The sequence below is a fragment of the Eriocheir sinensis genome, unplaced genomic scaffold (genome assembly GCF_024679095.1).
Source record: "Eriocheir sinensis breed Jianghai 21 unplaced genomic scaffold, ASM2467909v1 Scaffold595, whole genome shotgun sequence".
NCBI lineage: Eukaryota > Metazoa > Arthropoda > Malacostraca > Decapoda > Varunidae > Eriocheir > Eriocheir sinensis.
The window spans coordinates 210,001-232,500 of NW_026111937.1; the positions used below are offsets into that span (position 1 = coordinate 210,001).

The 22,500-nt window shown below is 41.2% G+C and overlaps 1 pseudogene; it reads right to left on the minus strand.

Annotated features, from left to right (window-relative positions):
• Positions 1–22,500, minus strand: part of LOC126993276 (plasma membrane calcium-transporting ATPase 2-like) — a 157,307-nt pseudogene that overhangs the window by 95,500 nt on the left and 39,307 nt on the right.

Genomic DNA, 22,500 nt, shown 5'->3' on the forward strand with positions numbered 1-22,500 from the left:
CCTTCCCATCATTTAATTTCTTCCCTTCAGCTTAAGGAATATTGCTCCCTTCGGCCTGGTTCCCTTCACTCCCTCACCTCCTTTGCCCTTCCCCTCGAGAGCAATTTCCCTTCCTCCTCTTCTTCCTCTTCTTCCTCCTCTTCCTCCTCCTATATACACTGGACTCTAGATAATGTATTTTTAACGAGATATAGACAGGTAAACACACTGCCAAAAGGTGAATAAAGGAGAAATGTAGAAAAACAGGTTAATTACAGGTGTAGAGAATCTTACCTTCAGCTTCCGGACATCAATAACTCCGCCAGTCTGTGAAAGAGAGAAAAAAAGTCAGTTAATAATAATAATAACAATAATAATAATAATAATAATAATAATAATAATAATAATAATAATAATAATAATAATAATAGTAATAATAATAATAATAATAGTGGAGGAGTTTGGAGATATCATTAAGTTGTAAAAAAAAAAGTATAAATTAAAAAGAAAGGAGAAAAAATTGTATGGGAGGATTATGGAGGAGTGGAGATGAATGAAGAAGGATGGAGGATGGATTTAGGAGGACGAGGAGGAGGAGGAGGAGGAGGAAGGAAGAGAAGATACTGGGCGGGGCAGTGGAGGAAGCAGGAAGAAGATAGAAAAATAGTGGAGGGAAAAAGAAGAAGAAGAAGAAGAAGAAGAAGAAGAAGAAGAAGAAGATACGGTAATACAACAAAAAAAAGAAGAGCAGGAATAAATCAATAAGGACAGGAAAGAGAAAAAAGTGATTAGTGGAGAAGTAAATGGAAGAAGAGAAGAAAAAGAAGGAGGATGAAGGAGGAGGCAAGGAGAAAAAATAAAGGCAAAGGAAGAGTAAGAGGAAGTAGAGAAAAGTGGAGGATGAAAGAGGAGGTAGAGGAAGAATAGGAAAGCCAGTGGAAGGAAGTGGAGGAGGAAGAAGAATGAAGGGAGAGAAAAAAAAAGATGGAAGAAGAGAAAGAGGGAGAGAAGAAGGAAACGAAGGATTATAAGAAGGATAGAGAAGAAAAATGGAGAAATAAAAGAGAAAGGAGGGAGAAAACGAGGGAATGAGAAGGAAAGAATGAGTGGGTAAGGTAGATGAAGAGAGAGAACGAAAAAAAGAAGGAAGAGGAAGAAAAGTAGAAAGAAGAAAAGAGGAAGAAAAGGAGAAAGGTAAGAGAGGAAGCAAGGGAAGGAGAGAGAGAGACAGGGTAGAAAGAAAAGGGGAGGCGGGGAGAGAAAGTAAAGGAGAGAGGGAGAGGGAGAGAGGGGGAGAGAGAGAGCGTGAGGGAAGGGGAAGAGAAGAAGGGGGAACGTGGGAGAGGGGGAAAGGGGGAGGGGGAGGGGGAAGGGGGGGAGGGGGAGCCACATCAGTAAATCAATACATCGCTCCAGCCAGGCCTGTCTGTCTCCTTCTGTTCTCCTCCACCAAGCCTCTTTACCTCCTCCTCCTCCTCCTCCTCCTCCTCTCTTGTTCTTGTTCTTGTTCTTCGTTCTTCTTCTCCCTCCTCCTCCTCCTCCTCCTCCTCCTCCTTCCTTCTCCAAGCTTCCTGCAATCTGCCATTTTTGTTGTCCTTGTCACCTCCTCCTCCTCCTCTCCTCCTCCTCCTCCTCCTCCATCTTCTATCATCGACAACAACAACAACCACTGTCAAAACAACATTATATCATTCCTTCCCCACCTCCTCCTCCACCTCCACCTGCTTCTATTACTGAACCACTACCACCACCACACCTATAATCACCTATGTAAACACCATTAATTAAAGATATAAATTAATAAACAGAAAAGTAAAAAAAAGTAGAATATATAAGAAAGTACACCATAACATGAATAAGAAGATACGGCATGATATAAACAGAAAATTACAGACAAGATAAAAATAGGAAAAAAACACCATAATATCAACAGGTAAACACAGAGCAATTTATATATGGAAAACTGGATTATGGTGTAAGTTGCTTAATACTCGGCCGCCATACAGTGTTGCCGCATCCGTCCCTCTTACGCAACACAATACGGTGAAATAAAAATAAAAAATTCCCACGATATTGATTCTGCTAAACGCAACACATGTATACAGACAGCAACTCAACTGGAACCGAAGAATAAACGATCGAATCCTTCAGTGATGTAACAAAAAAAAAGGAAAAAAAAGATGGATGCAAAAAATATATCGTTGTAAAATGAAAATAAATAAACACATTATCTCGTATAGTCTTTTCTTTAGTACTTATTTGAATTCATGTACTCCTAAACACACACACGCACACACACACACATACATCTAACCCCCCCCCCCCTCACACACACCTCTCCTTACCTCCTCCCTCTCACTACTCCCCCCCCTCCTCCTCCCTCTCACAGCATCCCTCATTCATCTCCCGCCCTCTCAGATCCCGGATGAAGGATGCACGTGTTCTAACTACGTGTCAACAAGGCGTAGTTAGCACGTGTCTTACTAATAATATGTAAACAAGAGAGAGAGAGAGAGAGAGAGAGAGAGAGAGAGAGAGAGAGAGAGAGAGAGAGAGAGAGAGAGAGAGAGAGAGAGAGAGAGAGAGAGAGAGAGAGAGAGAGAGAGAGAGAGAGAGAGAGAGAGAGAGAGAGAGAGAGAAGGGGGAAAGAAAAATGAGTGGAAAGAAGAGTGAATTGAAAGCTTAATTTGTTTTCTTTCTCTTCTTCTTTTCCTTCTTCTTGATTTATTTTTCTTTTTATCTTACTTTTTCCCTTTGTTTCCCTCCTCTCCTCCTTTCTCTGGTTCTCTCTCTTCCTCTTCCTCTTCCTCCTTTTACTACTCGTCCTCTTTTACCCTCTTTTTCCTCCTCCTCCTCTTCTAACTTCACGTCCAATTTGCTCTCCTCCTCCTCCTCCTCCTCCTCCTCCTCCTCCTCCTCCTCCTCATGGACCTAATTAGACGTAAGAGTTGCTCGTCACCTTCGTATGTCTAATGACCTCTTGGTTCCTCTTTCCTCTTGACACACACACACACACACACACACACACACACACACACACACACACAAAGAGAGAGAGAGAGAGAGAGAGAGAGAGAGAGAGAGAGAGAGAGAGAGAGAGAGAGAGAGAGAGAGAGAGAGAGAGAGAGAGAGAGAGAGAGAGAGAGAGAGAGTACGAAATCCGCGGTGGTGATGACCTGAATAGACAATCTGAAGAAGGGGCATTTATCTCCTCCTCCTCCTCCTCCTCCTCCTCCTTACGCAAAACGGCCTTGAAGTCACAAAACGCAGCGAATCGACTCACGTAATTGGTGCTCAGGTAATCAAGGTGAAAGAAGAAACGTGAAGAGGAAGCGGGTCTCTCTCTCTCTCGTTGGTTCTCTCTCTCTTTAAAAAGTCGTCCCACACACACCACAATGTTCTCATAATTTACGACTTTCCTGCCACCATCAATACAACCACCACTACTACTACTACTACTACTACTACTACTACTACTACTACTACTACTACTGCCACTAAATCGTTCCCTGCCGCCCGCTCAATAGCACCATAACTTTACGCCAGAATGTCACCTCCACTCATCACCACCACAGCACCTATTACGGGTCATCATCACCACTATCATCACCATCACCACCATTCTTATTGCCCTCCATCACAACTCTATATATATTTGTGTGTATAGATCTCTCTCTCTCTCTCTCTCGTGTTTTTCCTCTTCTTGTTTTCTCTCTTTCATCGTTAAAAGCAATTATTTATGTATATATTTCACTATCATCATCACCTATACCTCAATCATCACAAATAATAATCATCACGTCACCACCATCACCACCACCATCATCACAACTATCACCACTTCCGCCAGTCATTACCACGTCCTGTCACCACCACCACCACCATCACCACTACCTGTCACCACCACCACCACCACCATCACCACCACTATCACCACTACCTGTCACCACCACCACCACCACTATCACCACCAGCGTCACAAAAGAGCCACAGAGACAATAGACTGGCGTGTGACTCATCTCTACATCATCTCGTCGAGGGTACGATTGACTGACTCACTGACTGACGTATACTGAGTGGCCGACTGACTGCCTAGACTTGAATGAATTACTGGCTGACAGACGGATTAACTGACTTACCGACTGACTGACTGACTGATGAACTGAGTAGCTAAATGACTGACAAACTGACTGACGTACTGAATTACTGACTGACTGACTTATTTAATGAATGCCTTGCTGAGTTACTGACTGATGTACTGAATATCATATCGAGTGATTAATTACATGACATATAGTAATTTTGACTGACTGGCTTACTGAATGAATATGATGACTGATTGACTGACGTAGAGTGACTTACTGACAGACTATATAAGTGATTGAATTCATGATTGACTGACTGATTGACTGGCCAACAAAGACATAAACAAACAAACTTCCTAACTGACTGGCTGACTGACTGACTAAATACTCGAGTGAATGACTGGCCGAATAATTCACCAACAAACTAACTTTCTGAATGACTGACGGACTGACTGATTAAATGACTGATGATTGACTGACGGACTGACTGATTGACTGATGATTGACTGACTGACTGATGATTGACTGACTGACTGACTGACTGATGATTGGCTGACTGACTGGCTGATTAAATGACTGATGATTGACTGACTGACTGACTGATTAATGACTGACTGATTGACTGACTGATTAAATGACTGATGATTGACTGACTGACTGACTGATTAATGACTGATTGATTGACTGACTGATTAAATGACTGATGATTGACTGACTGACTGACTGATTGAATAACTGATGACTGACTGACTGACTGATGATTGACTGACTGACTGACTGACTGATTAAATGACTGATGATTGACTGACTGACTGACTGATTAAATGACCGATGATTGACTGACTGACTGACTGATTAAATGACTGACGATTGACTGATTATCTGACTGACTAATCAACTTATAAATAGACAAAAAACTGAACGACCAACTGACTTCGTGACCACATGACTGACTGAATGAGAAAATAACTTAATCTTACGTCAATTTCCGAGCCAATCGTTTAGACAATAATTATCCGTCATTAACTTACAAGGATAGTCGTGCAGGGCTGAGTCGTTGTAAGGTCGTCGTCGTCGTCACAGAATCCTTCCAAGTCGTGTCGGTATGAAACTTAATAATCTTAGGGGTGGGACGTATTTTCCAGCCGCGACAAATATTTCGGGACCAAGTATGAAAAATAACTCGCGGCTGTCAAATCAAGTCTTCCTTCCAGCCTGTCAACACACCACTGCTTGCTCCCACATGCACATCACTGCCTTATAATTCCCTTCTTATCTCTCTTTATCTCTTATTCAATCTCTATCTCACTCTCCCTTTTTCAACACAATTAGATAAACCCGCACGCGACCTTAACACTGACTAAATTTGATAAGACTCTCTCTCTCTCTCTCTCTCTCTCTCTCTCTCTCTCTCTCTCACCTGTAATCAGCGGCCTACATACCTGACCCATGGCGGATGACACTAGTTTAAGGTATATGGATTAGTGTGTCAGTGTGAGTGCGTGCGTGAGTGAGTGCTTGGGTGAAAATACGTGAGTGCGTGAGTGAAAGTACGTGAGTGAGTGAGTAAGTGTGAATGAGTGTGCCAAAGAGAGTGTGTGAGTTGGTGTATGTGTGTGTGAGTGAGTGAAAGTGTGTGAATGAAAGTGTGTGAATAAGTGTGTGTGTGTGTGTGTGTGTGTGTGTGTGTGTGTGTGTGTGAGAGTGGGTGCGTGCGTGCGTGCGTGAGTGAATAATCGAAGAAAGATTAACGATATAAACTGCAGACGAGAAATAAAAAAAGGAAGAGCGATTATAACAGAAAAACAAGGTAGAGAAGAAATGAATGAAAATAAAAAATGAAATAGAAGTAGAAAAGGATTATGAGCAAAAGGTATATAAAAGAAAATAAAAACAACAGGAGAGTGAGAAAAGACAAAGAGTAGAAAATATTATGAACAGAAGATAAAAATATGAAAATGAGACGAGAAATATAAGTGGAAAGAATTACGAACGCAAGAGAAATAGTAAAATAATGACAAAAATAGATAGATAGGAGGAAGGAATGAGAAGCAGAAACAATATCAGGAATTAAGGAAGATGGAAAGGAGGGAGGGAAAAAAAAAGAAAAGGGGACAGGAAGAAAAGGGAAAAAATGGAAGGAAAATAAATAGAAAATAAACAAGAAAATAAAGAAAAAAATTAATAGAAAGAATAAAAGGAGAAAAAACTGCAGTAAAAGAAGAAGAAGAAGAAGAAGAAGAAGAAGAAAGAAGAACAAGAGGAAAAAGAAGAAGAAAAGAAGAAGAACAAGTAAAAGAAGAAGAGGAGGAGGAAGAACCAGAAGAACAAGAACAAGAAAAAAAGAAAAGAAATGATGATGGTGATGAAGACGATGAAGAGGAAGAGGAGGAAGAGAAACGACGATGGAGACCAGACAACAGGAGAGGGAGGAGGAGGAGGAGGAGGAGCACTGCAAGAGACGCGTTTGAGGACCTCGAGAGACATCCGGAAGGTCGACGAGACAATGGCGAAACCGAGGACGAGGGGAGGAATGCGAGGGAAGGAGAGGAAAGGAATGAGAGGGAATGAGAGGAAAGGAATGAGAGGGGAGGAATGAGAGGGAAGGAATGAGAAAGCAGGAATGAGAGGGAAGGAATGAGAGGGGAGGAATGCGAGGGGAAAATGAGAGAGGAAGTGGAATGGGAGGAGAAAAAGGACACAAAAAGGGGAGGGGGAGGAATGAAAGGGGAGGAAAGAGAGGGAATGATAGGGAAGGTATGAGTAGGAAGGACTGAAAAGGGAAAAGTGAGAAGGAAAGAGAATGAAGACAGAGAGAAATGAGAATGAGGGAGGAAAGTATAGAATGAGAAGGAATGGAAAGGGGAGAAATAAGAGGGTATGAGAGAGAGAATGAGAGGGAAGGAAGGAACGTAAAGGGAAGAGTTAGAAGAGAAAAGAGAGGACACAGAGAGGGGAGAATTGAGGAATGAGAGGGAATGAATAGAGGAGAGATGAGAGGGGAGAATGAAGAGAGACGAATGAGATGAGATAAAGTTGGGGAGGAGAAAGATATGGCACAGAGAACAGACAAATAAGATGAAGGGGTTAAAGAATGAGGGTGAAGAGGGAAGAAGAAGGGGAGAAAAATGAGAGGAGAAACTGAAGATGAGAGAGAGAGAGAGAGAGAGAGAGAGAGAGAGAGAGAGAGAGAGAGAGGGAAAGAAGACGAGTGTAAACAACAAAAACAAAAATAACTACTACTTTTTTTTTACACCAAAGGAGACAGTTCAAAGGCATAAAAAAAAGAAAATAATAATGAAAAAAAAAAAAACCCGCTATTCACTGCTCCAACTACTACTACTACTACTACTACTACTACTACTACTACTACTACTACTACTACTACTACTACCACTTCATCTAATCTATCATCATCCATCACACCTGAATCAATTTAATCTACCGAGTTGCCGTTTCCATCCAGGCGAAGGTAGAGAGGGGGGAGGGGGGGGAGGGGGGGACGCATATGACCTAATAGAGATAAAGTGTGTGTGTGTGTGTGTGTGTGTGTGTGTGTGTGTATGTGTGTGTGTGTGTGTAAAGAGGGATATGCGAAAGAGAACGCACTAAAGAGAGAGAGAGAGAGAGAGAGAGAGAGAGAGAGAGAGAGAGAGAGAGAGAGAGAGAGAGAGAGAGAGAGAGAGAGAGAGAGAGAGAGAGAGAGAGAGAGAGAGAGCATGGCCTGCCTCGTATGTTACCTGGTAATAACCTGTAATCAAGACCTGCACGACCTACCCCCTGTTAACCCCCCCAAAAAACGACCCTCTCCCCACCCCCTCACTCCTATTTCCCTCCCAGCACCCCCCCCCCCTTCCCTTGTTACCACCACCACCATCATCACCACGGGAACCACCACCTCAATCTACTCTCCAATCTTGAGTTTAATCTACCAAAATCTACACCAATTTTGACAACTACTTTTTTTTCTTATTCTTTTTCTTCTACTACTACTACTACTACTACTGCTACTACTACTACTACTACTACTACTACTACTACCACTACTACAGCTACTACTACCACTACTATCACACACTTAACACCAAAAATAAATTCTCCCCCACATTCACAAAACGCTGACCTCAATTCAACTCCTGGTGTGTGTGTGTGTGTGTGTGTAAGGGTGGGGCAGGGGCGTGGCAGGAAAAGGCGGCAGGTGGGCGAAGGAGAGAGAGAGAGAGAGAGAGAGAGAGAGAGAGAGAGAGAGAGAGAGAGAGAGAGAGAGAGAGAGAGAGAGAGAGAGAGAGAGAGAGAGAGAGAGAGAGAGAGAGAGAGAGAGAGAGAGAGAGAGAGAGAGAGAGAGAGAGAGAGAGAGAGAGAGAGAGAGAGAGAGAGAGAGAGAGAGAGAGAGAGAGAGAGAGAGAGAGAGAGAGAGAGAGAGAGAGAGAGAGAGAGAGAGAGAGAGAGAGAGAGAGAGAGAGAGAGAGACACGGTGGTGGGTGGGGGGGGTGTGCTGGCGACCCCGGACATTTAGGACAGCAAAACCTTCTCACGGCGGCCTTCCTCCTCTCTCCTTCCTTCCTTCCTTACTTTTCCTCCTCTCTTCCTCCATTCCTCCTCCTCCTCCTCCTTTGACCTTTATTCCATGTTATCCCTTCTTCACTATACTCCCATTTTATCCCTTTTTTGTTCTTCTTTCTCTCTCTCTTTGTTCTTCCTATTCTCCTCTTCCTCATTCTTTTAACTCGTTCACGTATTTTTATATTTTCACCTCTTCCTCCTTTCTTTCTTCTTCCTTTCCCTTCTTCACTTTTCATTTTTGTCTCCTCTTTCTTCAGTTCTCTTTCTTCCTTTATTACTTATGCTTGCACCTTCTTTCACTTCCCTCCTTCCTTACTTTCTACTATTTCCCCTTCCTTTCTTTAATACTCCCTTCATATCTACTCCTTTACGTTGCTTCTTTCTTTTCTTTTTACCCTTTTCATTTCTCTTTTTAATTCTTCTTCACCTTTTTTTTCATTATGTATTTTCTTATTTGCTTCCTTCTTCCTCCTATTGCCTCGTTTGTTCCTTCTTCCCTCCTCCTTCACTCCTTTCCTTTACTCTCTGCTTTCTTGCCTTATACCTTCACGCTCCATTCATTCTCCTCCTTCCTTATCGATTCCGGCATTCTCTTCCTCCTCTTACAATTTGCTTTCTTCCTCTTTGTCCGTTTTTCTCGTTCGTAAACTGTCCTGTCTTTCTCTCTACTCTTCTGCATTTTTTCTACCCACATCTTTGTTATCTCTTTCTTTTATCTCCTTTCCCTCTCTCGACTCTTTCCCATTTTTCTTTCTTTCTTCCTTGTTATTTCTTTCTTTTATCTCCTTTCCCTCTCTCGACTCTTTCCCATTTTTCTTTCTTTCTTCCTTGTTATTTCTTTCTTTTATCTCCTTTCCCTCTCTCGACTCTTTCCCATTTTTCTTTCTCTATTCCTTGTTATTTCTTTCTTTTATCTCCTTTTCCTCTCTCTACTCTTTCCCATTTTTCTTTCTTTCTTCCTTGTTATTTCTTTCTTTTATCTCCTTTCCCTCTCTCTACTCTTTCCCATTTTTCTTTCTCTCTTCCTTGTTATTTCTTTCTTTTATCTCCTTTTCCTCTCTCTACTCTTTCCCATTTTTCTTTCTCTCATCTGTGTTATCTCTTTCTTTTATCTCCTTTCCCTCTCTCTACTCTTTCCCATTTTTCTTTCTCTCTTCCTTGTTATTTCTTTCTTTTATCTCCTTTCTTCCGTTTTAATTCACTTCCACATTTTTTTCATCGTTTCCATTCCACTTTTCTCATTCTCCTTTATTCCTTCTTTCTCTTCGCAGTCTGTTCCATATTCCCAACTTCACAATTTTCTTTTTCATTTTTATGGAGGATGAAAAAAAAATGGAATCTTTTAATTTAATCAAGGGATGAAACGCACATGCCCTGGAAACACACACACACACACACACACACACACACACACACACACACACACACACACACACACACACACACACACTGCGGTACACATGCATCAAGCTTGGAATTTGAGATAACCATGAAGGCAAAATTAAAGACTCACAAAATAACTCAATTTATGACAGAAAAAATAAATACAAAAAATGAAATATGAAAAAAGGGTTGAGAAAAATTGGCGTGGAAAGAAAATAACGTAAAAAATATATATAAGAAAATAGCATTACTCAATTTACGAAAGAAAAAAAGGGAAAAATACATAAACGAAAATGAAAAAAAATAAAGAATAAATAAATGGCGTAAAATGAGTACAAGAAAAATATGATAACGTAAGTAATGATGAAACAAGACAGAAAAATGGAATAAATAAATGTATAAGAAAATAACATGTATAAGAAAATTTTGACATGAAGAAATACAAAAACCTGAGAATATAGAAATGCTCAAAAAATATATATAAGACGAAAACGAAGTCGCCATTTTGAGTCTCCACTAATAAAAAAAAAAAAATAACAAGTGGACTAAAAATAATCTAAAAAAAAAAAAAAAAACAAGTCTACAAGTTGCTCAACAAAGAGATGAGAGAGAGAGAGAGAGAGAGAGAGAGAGAGAGAGAGAGAGAGAGAGAGAGAGAGAGAGAGAGAGAGAGAGAGAGAGAGAGAGAGAGAGAGAGAGAGAGAGAGAGAGAGAGAGAGAGAGTGTACATAACCTCTGACACACACACACACACACACACACACACACACACACCTTAATTATGAATCACGTCGAAGCTTAATTACTGACGTACACATAAGTAAAAAAAAATCTCTCTCTCTCTCTCTCTCTCTCAGCATCTTACTCATTTGCGTCACTCTTAGCGTTTCAATCTTACTTACCTCCTCCTCCTCCTCCTCCTCCTATTCATCATCATCATCAACATCAGGCAACTCGTGGGTGATGAATGAGAAGAAAATGAGAATACCAAGTGGAGAGAGAGAGAGAGAGAGAGAGAGAGAGAGAGAGAGAGAGAGAGAGAGAGAGAGAGAGAGAGAGAGAGAGAGAGAGAGAGAGAGAGAGAGAGAGAGAGAGAGAGAGAGAGAGAGAGAGAGTAAAGGAGAGAAAATTGAAACGTACTGCGATAAGAAGAAGAAGAAGAAGAAGAGGAATTGCACTTACGTAAGGACTTGAGGTAAACAGTTTACTTAAATTTCTGCACATGGCCAGGTTAACTCTCCCTCCTCCTCCTCCTCCTCCTCCTTCACTCCTCCTCCTCATCCATCTGTATCTACTCCTCCACTTTCCTCTCCAGAATCTAATCTATCTCCTCCTCCTCCTCCTCCTCCTCTTCCGTTACTGCAGGTGGAAGGAGGACAAATCGACGTCTTGGTTTGAGAGGAAAAGAGGAAAAAAATAACATCTCGATAAATATTTACAAAGCATCGAGTTTTATCTGGTTTGTCTTGTTTGTTTTCTTTTCGTGTACTTCTTTTTCTTCTTCGTTTTATCTATTCCTTTTCTTCCTTTCCCGTAGCTTACTTTCATTTATTCCACCCTGCTTCCTTTTCCTATTTCTTTTATCTTATTCTGTTTCTACTTCTCTCTTACTTTCTTTACTTAATATTCTTACTTTTCCCTCATTTTCCCTCCTTTGGTCGTTAATTTCTTCTTTCTAATTATTTTTTTTCTTGATCCTCCAACCTTTCTTTTCCTTTTCCTTTCATGTTTTTTTTCCATCCGTCTTCCTTCATTTCTTTTTCTTCCCTCTTCTTTCTCCGTTCATCTCCTCCTTTCTTTCGCTCCTTTACTTCCCTTTTTCTTTGTTTATTTCGTCCTTTCTCTCCTTTGTTGTACTCCGATTTTTTCCTCTTCCAATTTCTTCCGTTCTCTTCATTTATTCATTTTCCATCATTCTCCTATTATTTCTCTATTTTTGTCCCATTTCTTCATTCATTTCATTTCCATTTTTCTTTTTCACATCTTCCTTCCTTCATTTCTTAATTTGCTATGTACCTTTTCTTCCCCTTTTCCATTATTTTCTTTTCGTTTCTCCCTTTTCTTCTTTCTTCCTTCCTTCCTTCGTGACCTCCTTCCTTCGGGACCTCGACCAATAAACACCAGACTCTTGACCTCCATAACGACGATAAGAACTTTAAACGTCATTCTTTCTCTTATACTTTTTTCTCTTTATTTTTCATCGTTTTTTGTAGCTTATCTGTGCTGCTTCTCTCTCTCTCTCTCTCTCTGTGTGTGTGTGTGTGTGTGTGTGTGTGTGTGTGTGTGTGTGTGTGTGTGTGCTACGTTTATGCCGATTTTGACCTTCATTGATTTTGTAATGTATTTCAATTTCAATTTCTCTCTCGTCGATACAATCAATTCACATCATTTTTCACACTATTTTATTAAGGTTGATGAAGGATGGAGAGGAAGGATGGGGAGGAAGATTAGGGGAAGTATCGCCCAATATTTACATCCCCAATCCCCAAGTGTCCCAAATTTCCCCATTCACGCCTCGACCTCCCTCCTCTCTATTTCTCCCAAAAACAGAACTTAGCCTTTTATCCTGTTTCTCTAATTTCTTTCATTCATTCTCTCTCTCTCTCTCTCTCTCTCTCTCTCTCCTTTCTCTCCTTTCCTGTCTTTTTATTCCTTTCCTCCCTTTGCTTTCCTTTCTTTCCTCCCTTTGCTTTCCTTTCTTTCCTCCCTTTCCTCCCGTTTCCTTTCCTTTCATCTTTTTATTCTTTTCTTCCTTCCATTCCACTTTCTTTCCATCCCTTTCCTTCATTTTAAATTCCCTTCCTTTCCTCTTTGTTTTCATTTCCTTTCGTCCCCTTCATTTCATTTTTCATCCTATTCTTTTCTTCCTTCCATTCCACTTTCTTTCCATTCCTTTCCTTCATTTTAACTTCCTTTCCTCTTTGCTTTCATTTCCATTCGTTTTTCCTTCTTCATCTTCTCTTCCTTTCCCTTCCTCTTTCTTACCTTCCTTGTTCCTCCTTTTCCTCCTGTTCTCTTTCATTACCTTTTCCTTTTCAACCTTCTCTTCCTCTGTTTCCTTCCGTTGTCTTTCTCTCCTCTTCCTTTTTCTTCACACTCCTTCCTTGCCAATCCTTACCTTCCTGTTCCTATCCTTCCTTCCCCTTACCTTCCTCTCCCTTCCCTTCCTTCCTCTTACCTTCCTCTCTCTTTCCTTGCCACCCCTTACCTTCCTCTCCCTTTCCTTGTCACCTCTTACCTTCCTCTCCCTTCCCTCCCTTCCCCTTACCTTCCCTTCTTTCCCCTTACCTTCCTCTCCCTTTCCTCCTCCCTCCTCCCCACTTGCCTTCCAACCCTCCCCTCTCCTGGTTCCTATTGAATAATCTAAAAATAGACTGCCTTACCTACTTCGCCCCCCCTCCCTCCTCTCACCCTCTCCTCCCCCTCCCTCCCTCCCTCTCTCCTTCCCTCCCTCCTTCGTTCCTTTGTAATGTATAATACTTTACCTTCGTATTCTCTTTTCCTTCCACCTGGAGAAGAAAGAACAGGAGGAGGAGGAGGAGGAGGAGGAGGAGGAGGAGGAAAAGAAAATCAGCAAGGGAGATAAAAGGAATAAAGTAAAACGTTATGAAAGAAAACAAGACCAAAAAAACGGAGGAGGAAAAGGAAAAGTAGATGAGAAAGGAGAAGGAAGAGAAGGAAGAGGAAGAAAAAGGCAGCAAGAAAGAAGACAAAGCAATAGGAAGAAAACGATGAGAAATGAAAATAAAAACAGAGGAAAAGAAGATAGAGAAGTTGGAGAAGGAAGAGGAGGAGGAAAAGAAGAGCAAGAAAGGAAATAAAAAGGAACAGAAGGGAATACATGAGAAATAAAATAATACAAGACAACGGAAAATGAGGAAAAGAAGACGAAATAAAAAACAGATAAGAAGGAAAATAAAACCAAAAGAATATGATGAAAAGGAAGAGAAGGAAAACATAATTAGAAAACAGAACCAACACAAACCTGAGGGAGCAAAAACAGGAAGAAAAGAGGAAAATGGAGAAAAAGGAGGAGGAAGAACGAGGAAGAAGATGGAGATAAGAAGGGATACAATACCTTACGCAAGCCTCCCTTTAAGACAGGTAACAGAAAACGCAATCGAGGTTGTGTGTGTAGTATTACTGATGAAGGGGAAGAGGAAGAAGGGAGGAAGGGGGAAAGGAGGCAGAGGAGAAGGGGGGGAAGGGAGGAGGAGGAGGAGGAGAAGGGAGGAAGGGAGGCGGAGGAGGAGAAGGGGGGGAAGTGGAGTCGGGGGGAGTGAATGACAACATGCTGGGGCTTCAGTAGCTAGGCGAGGAGGAGGAGGAGGAGGAGGAGGAGGAGGAGGAGGAGGAGGAGGAGGAGTTAGTACACTTGTTAGGTTTGATGGGGAGAAGACGGGGCTGCCTCACACACCTCCACGAATTTGAGAAGAGGAGGAGGAAGAGTAGGAGTAAGAGGAGGAGGAGGAGAAGAGGAGGAAAGGAGGGAAAGTCATGTTCATAAAGGTGCGTTTCAGATCAATGGGAATTAACTCTCTCTCTCTCTCTCTCTCATTATTTGGTCATTTAAATACATGAGTTTAAACAGTCCTGATTGGAAGCCGAGATGGTGGTGGTGGTGGTGGTGGTGATAGTGATGGTGGTGAGGGCTTGTAGTGGTGATTGTTACGAATTTCTTGTTGTTGAGCGATATAGTAGGTAGTTTTGGTGATGATAGTAGGTGGGAAGTAGTGGGAAGGTGATGGTGGTGGTTGAAGTGGTGTTGGTGTTGGTGTTGGTGGGGTTGGTGGTGTTGTGGGTGGTGGTGTTGGGGGTGGTGGTGGTGTGGGTGGTGGTGGTGGTGGTGTGGGTGGTGGTGGTGGTGGTGGTGGTGGTGGTGGTGGTGGTGGTGGTGGTGGTGGTGGTGGTGGTGGTGGTGGTGGTGGTGGTGGTGGTGGTGGTGGTGGAGATGGTGGTGGTGGTGGTGGTGGAGATGGTGGTGGTGGTGGTATTGATCGTGGCTCCTGTCCTTCCAAGGTTAATTGGGGACGAGAAGGAACCTGGCACACCTTGCTTACCTGAACACACACACACACACACACACACACACACACACACACACACACACACACAAACCCTTACAAATACATCATACATACATCACAGTGAAAGACCTGCATTCTCTCTCTCTTTTTTCTCTTTCTCTACATCTTTTTTTTCTCTCTTACTCATTCCTTCTCTATTTTCTTTCTTTTTACTTTCCTCAGTCCTCTCTCTCTCTCTCTCTCTCTCACACACACACAATAAAGCAAGGTGTCCACAATATCACACACATTTCCCACACGTATAAAGTCATTAATTTTCTCTCACATCATTACTCACTCTCTCACTCTCACTCTCTCACAACCATCCATCGACTCCCTCACTCCCTCACTCACTCTCCCTTTCATTCCCTATACCTGCCTTTCCCTTTCACTTACCTGCATAGTCACTCTTTTTGTGCATTTTCTTTCTTAATATTCTTCCTCCTTCATTTTCTCTTTTTCTTGTCTATCTCTATTTATCTCACTCCCTCCTTAGTCAGTTTCTATAATCTTTTTTAATATTCTCTTTTCTCCTTTCTCGTTGCTTCCCTCCGTTTTTTTTTTCTTTCTTTCTTTCCCTCACTCTGTTCTCTCCTTTCCTGTCTTTCTCTCCTTCTCTTCCACTCACCTTCTTATTTTTCAATCATTCCTTCTTTATTTTCTTTCTTTATATTCCTTCTCAGTCTTACTTTCCTCTGTCAACTCTTCAATTTTTTTCTTTCTTTATTTCCCTCATTCTGTTCTCTCCTTTCCTGTCTTTATCTCTTTCTCTCCCACTCACCTTTTTAATCATTCCTTCTTCATTTTCTTTCTTTATATTCCTTCTTGGTCTTACTTTCTTCTGTCTGTTTTTCATTTTTTTTCTTTCTTTCTTTCTTTCCCTCATTCTGTTCTCTCCTTTTCTGTCTTTATCTCTTTCTTTCCACTCACCTTCTTAATAATTCCTTCTTCATTTTCTTTCTTTACATTCCTACTTGGTCTTACTTTCTTCTGTCCATTCTTCATTTTCTCTCTTTCTCTGTCTCCCTCTTTCACTCACTTTTACTCTCCCTTTTTCTCTCTCCCTCTTTCACTCACTCTTACCCTCTCTTTTTCTGTCTCTCTTTCACTCCCTCTTACTTTATCTTTTTCTCTCTCCCTCTTTCACTCATTCTTACTCTCCCTTTTTCTGTTTCTACCTGTCTTTCAATCTCACTTCTTCTCTATCTTCTTTTTTACAGTTCTCTCTCTCCTCTCACTTCTCTCCCTCCTCACTCCGTCTTTCTCTCCCTTTACTCTCTATATCTCCCTCACTCCATCAATAATCACTCCCTCACTCCCTTATTTATGCATTCACTCCCTCCACTCCTAACTACTTCGCTATTCCTTTTCGCTTTTTTATCTTATCCATTTATTCATCCCTCCCTCTCTCTTCCTCCTTCCTTCCTTCTATCACTTCCTCCCTTATTCACTAGTTCACCTTATCTGTCTATTCATTCATTCCTTCTCTCACTCACTCCTCCCGAATTCAGCCTCACGTTCTCTTTCCTCACTTTCGTCTTCTTCATCTTCTTCATCTATTTATCGACCCACCCGTCCTTCCCTTCCTTCATTTTCCTCCTCATTTTCCATCTCTTCTTCTTCCCTTTTTCCCTCTCCTCTTGCATTCAATTTCCACGTCACAATTCTCCCTTCTCCCTCATTCACCCTTCCTTATGCACACACACCTTTCCTTCTCCCTCATTCACCCTTCCTTCTCCCCCACTCTCCTCTCCTTCTTCCCTTCTTCACCCTTCCCTTCCATTCATTTTCCCCGTCCGTTCCAGCCTCATCGTTTAAAGAGTTCCCGGCTAACGCGACTCCATGATTGATTGATCCGAAAAACTTCATAATTTATGGCCTCAAGTTTTGCTTATTATCCCGAATGATGGCCGCCGGGAGGGAGGGAGGGAGGGAGTGGTGGGTAGTGTTAAGGTATATTCCTCCATTCCCTCTCTTTTTTCTCTCTTCTTTTCCTCCATTCTTTCTTTTCTTCTATTTTTCCTCTCCTATTCCTCTATTTTCCTTTCTTTCCTTCCTTCTTTCTTTCTTTCTTCTGTTCATTCTTTCTTCCATTCAATAGTCCTTCTTTCTTTCTTTCTTTCACCTTCCTTCCTTCCTTCCTTCTTTATTTCTTTCAAATTTCTTCCTTTCCCTTCCTTTCCTTTCCTTTCCTTTCCTTTCTCTTCTCTTCCCTTCTCCTACTCATGCACACATATCATAGAAAAGAAAAAGAGAGAGAGAGAGAGAGAGAGAGAGAGAGAGAGAGAGAGAGAGAGAGAGAGAGAGAGAGAGAGAGAGAGAGAGAGAGAGAGAGAGAGAGAGAGAGAGAGAGAGAGAATGAAAAAAAAAACTTTCCTATCACCCTCCCTCTCACCTCCCACGCCACAAAGTCAATATTTCATGAAACTTTGACAGAGAAAAAAAATAAAACCCTTTCTCTGCCCATTCAAAAACTTAAGAGGGAAGAAAAAGGGACGAAGAATGGGGAGAAAAGACGACAGAAGAGAGAAGGGGACGAGAAACGGGTAAGGAAGAGAGGAGAAGAGATAAGAGGGGAAAAAAGGGGAAAGAAAAGGCTAAGAGATAAAACGGGAGGAAGAAAGGGGAGGGAAGAGAATAGAAGAGATAGAAGGGGGCGAAAAAAGGGAAGGAGGAGGTTAGCAGTGATAGAAAGGGATAAAAAAAAAAGAAGTGTAGAAAAGTGAGAGAGAGAGAGAGAGAGAGAGAGAGAGAGAGAGAGAGAGAGAGAGAGAGAGAGAGAGAGAGAGAGAGAGAGAGAGAGAGAGAGAGAGAGAGAGAGAGAGAGAGAGAGAGAGAGAGAGAGAGTAAAGAAGAGAATGGGAAGGAGGGATGAAAAGGATAAGAAAAATAATTGATGGAAAGGATGAGAAACAGAAGCACAGGAAGGAATAGAAAACAACAAGAGAAGGGATGAGAATTTAGGCTTTGAGGAGAAAGGAGAGGAAGGAAATATGATAAGAAAGGAAGATGAGAGAAAGAAGAAAACAAGTGATGAAATTATAAAAAAACAGAAAGAGCGGAATGAATAGAAAACAAAAAAAGGAAGGGAAAAGAACTTAGATTTAGTGAAGAAAAAGGAAGGGAAAGTGAGATAAGGGCAAGGGAAGGGAAAAAAAAGGTGAGACAGGAGGATAAACAAGCGATGAAAAGCTGAACAAGAAGACAAGAATGAATATAACGAAAAGAGGAGAAAAAACAACTTAGATTTTTTGAAAGGAAAGACGAAGGGAAAGTGAAACGAAGGCAAGAGAAGCGATAACATGAAAGGAGAGAGAAGGAAACAGAGAATAAATTATGAGAAACAGAAAGAAAAAGAAATAGAAGAACAGGAGAAAGGAAAAGATAGTATGCGCTGTGAGGAAAGGAAAGAAGACGAGGAAACGGGAAAGTGAGGGGAAGGGAAAGGAAAGGGAAGATGAGATGGGAAACTGAGGGGAAGGAAAGGGATGGGAGGACAAAGTATGGAAAGAAAAAGGAGAGTATTACGCGTAGTGAAGAAAGGAAAGAAGGAAAGGAGAGAGGAGGGCAAGAGAAGATGAGGAAATGGAAAAGTGACGGAAAGGAAAAGGAAAGGGAAGATGGGATGGGCAACTGAAGGGAAAGGAAGTGGAAGGGAAGACAAAGTAAAGGGAGAAAGAGGAGGGGAAGAAGAGGGGATGAAAGGGAGGAAGGAGGAAGTGACAACAAGCTAATATTAACATGATAACCAAGTAAAATTCATAAAAGACGTGGAACAAAAGGAGGAACTTCGCTAAATAATAAACGGGAACTCGACAGAAAGAAAGAGACTGAGAGAGAGAGAGAGAGAGAGAGAGAGAGAGAGAGAGAGAGAGAGAGAGAGAGAGAGAGAGAGAGAGAGAGAGAGAGAGAGAGAGAGAGAGAGAGTCCCTTCCTCCTCTTATTTCCTCCTCCCATCTCCTCCCCATTAGCTACAAGTCCTCCCCATCATTCTCCCTGACCTCACGCGGCGACAGTTGTAGAGGAAAAGGAGGAGGAGGAGGAGGAGGAGGAGTAAAATAAAAATACAAATCCGATATAAAAAAAACTACATTACGAATACAATATAAAAAATGAAAATAGAAAAGGAAAAGGAAAAAAAATGAAAGGAGAAGGAGGAGATGATGATGATGATGATAGAGAAGGAGGCAGAAGAACAGTAACAAAACTAAATAAAAAAAAACGGATAACAATAGAAAAAAATATAAGGAATAGAAAATCAACATACGAAAAAACGAAAAAAATTATACAAAATGAAAAAATGAAAATAATACAAAATACGATAAAAACATGAAAATGTAAAAGGGAAATGAAAAAAATGAAAGGAATAATAGCAAAAAATGAAGGAATAGAAAATCAAAATACGAAAAAACGATAAAAAAATAATAAAAAATGAAAGAATGAAAACAAAACAAAAATGCAATAAAAAATAAGAAAGGGAAATGAAAAAAAAAATCAAAGGAATAATTGAAAAAAAATAAGGAATAGAAAACGACATACAATAAAAATGAAAGAAAATAATAAACACTGAAAGAATGAGATTAAAACAATATTCAATAAGAAAGAAAATACGAAAGGGAAATGAAAGAAAATGAAAGGAATAATTGCAAAAAATGAAGGAATAGAAAACAATATAGAAAAAAAAGTGAAAGAAAAAAATAAACACTGACTGAAAGAATGAAAATAAAACAATAATACAATAAAAAATAAAAATACGAAAGGAAAATGAAAAAAAAAAATGAAATGACTGGAGAAAAAATGAAAAATAATAAAAACTGGAAGAATGAAAAAAAAGATACCACATAATAACCCGATACGAACGAAGAAGAAAGAAAAACACTAGATAAAAGACTAAGAGAAAAAACAAACAAAAGAAATGAACAAATATATATAAGTACAGATAAAACACATCAAATCACTCCCTTCCCGCATAAAGTAGGAAGGGAATAACCGATACATTGTGAGTAGAAAAAGAAAACATTGACATTCGGTTTAACATAGTGGCAATGTGTCTCAACTTAGCACGCAGACTCCGAATGTATGAGAAATGTGCTCTCTCTCTCTCTCTGTTATCTAATATGAGTGATAATGAATCGAAGTCAGTGGGTCGTTTTGTAATCTTTTTTTTTTTCTTCTTCTTCTTCTTCTTCTTCTTTTTCAACGTTCTTTTTTCTATTTTTTCTTCTCTTTCTTCTATGTTTATTTTTTTCTATATTTTACGTTCTCTTGTTTCTCTTGCATAATATCCTTTTCTTCTTCTTCTTCTTCTTCTTCTTCTTCTTCTTCTTCTTCTTCTTCTTCTTCTTCTTCCTCGGTCGGACATCCATTAGCAACACAAGAGGAATCGATGGCGCTTAAAGAGAAGAGGAAGAAGAAGAAGAAGAAGAAGAAGAAGAAGAAGAAGAAGAAGAATAGGGAACCGACGAAAAGGGAGCATATTTCGTTTTAATGGCGGTCGTGGAGGAGGAGGAGGAGGAGGAGGAGAAGGAGAAGGAGGAGGAGGAAGAGGAGGAAGAAGAGGAGGAGGAGAAGGAGGAGAGGGGGAGGGTATTCGCACGGCTGTCAATACCTGTACGGAAAAGGAGGAGGAGGAGGAGGAGGAGGGCTAAAAATAGAAGAGCGACGACGATGACGATGATGAAAACGACGATTATGTGAGAGAGAGAGAGAGAGAGAGAGAGAGAGAGAGAGAGAGAGAGAGAGAGAGAGAGAGAGAGAGAGAGAGAGAGAGAGAGAGAGAGAGAGAGAGAGAGAGAGAGAGAGAGAGAGAGAGAGAGAGAGAGAGAGAGAGAGAGAGAGCAAATACAGTCTGCACTTTCGTGAAAATATATAAAAAAATGAAGGAAGGAAGAAAGAAATACAGAAAAAAGGAAGGAAGGAAGGAAGGAGGGCAGAAATAAATAAACAAGGAAGGAAAGAAAAGGAGATAAGACGAAAGTAGGAAAAAAGAAAAGAAAGAAAAAAAAGGACAGAAGGAAAGAAGACGATGCAGGAAGAGAGGAACACGAACAGAGAGAAGGAGAAAAAGGAGGAGGGAGGAAATAAATAAACCACCAAAGAAAGACAGGAATAAAGAAGGAAAGAAAGGAGATAGGGTGAAAGAAGAAGGAGAAAGACGAACCAAGAAAAGAAACATGAACAAAGAGAGGAAGGAGGGAAGGAGAAGGGAGGAAAGGGAGAAGAGGAAGGAGAGGAGGGAGGGAAGGAAGGTAGAAAGGTCAGACGGTAATTAATGAGGGAGGCTGACCACAAATTACAGGTACACTGCAGGTAAAGGTCTGAGCGAGGGAAAGAAGGAGGGAGGGAGGGAGGGAGGGAGGAAGGAAGTAAGGAAGGAAGAAAGAGCGGAAAGAAAGAAGGAAAAGGCGAAGGAAGGAGAGTGAATTAATTAGGGAGGGAGGGAGGAAGGAAGAACGGAAGGAAGGAAAAGGGGAAGGAAGGAGAGTGAATTAATGAAGGAAAAAAATAAGTAGGGAAGGAAGGAAGGGAGTGAAGGGGGGTGGGAGGGAGTGAAAAGAAAGAAAGGGAGGAAAAAGTGAAGGAAGGAAAGTGAATTAGGTAATGAAGGATGGAAGGGATGAAGGAAGGAAAGAAAGAATGAAGGAAGGAAGGAAAAAGGGAGAGGCAGTCTACACAATACACCCTTGCAGTCACCACCACCACCACCAACAACAACAACAACAACACCATCACCACCACCACCACCAACAACAACAACAACAACAACAACAACACAAAAGGCAAGCTTGATTCTCACTTTATGGTTTTCAATATTAAAAGCTTCACAACATATCTCAATAAAATACCTCCTCCTCCTCCTCCTCCTCCTCCCCAGGCCTCTTCTTCCTTCCGTTAGCTTCCCTTATAGCACTTAACAAAGGCGAGGAGGAGGAGGAGGAGGAGGAGGGTCTATTTTGCGAGGGAGTAGAGGAGGAAGGAAGGCAAGGAAATAGTTATAAAAGAAGGGGAAGGAGGAGAAAGAAGAGGAGGGAAGAAGAGGAGGAGGAGGTGCGAAAGGAAGGAAGGAATTAAGTGTGGCGGGGAGGTTAAAAAGGGAGGAACGGAAGTAGGAAGAAAAGAAGGGGAGGAAGGGAGGAAGGAAGGAAGGAAGAGGGGACGGAGAAAGGAGATAAACGTGAGGGAAGAAAAATAGGAAACAAAAAAGAAAGGTGAGAAAGAAGAGAGGAAGCAAGGAGGGAGGAAGAGGAAGAGGAGGAAGGAGGTAAAAATGAAGGGAGGGAGAGAAAGGAAGCAAAACAGGAGGAAGAGGGAAGGGAAAAAGGAGGGAAGAAGAGGAGACTAAGCAGATGGTTGGAAGGAAAAAGTGAGAGAAAGAAGGAGAATGTAAGAGAATGTAAGAGGGGAGGAGAGAAGGAAGGAGGGAG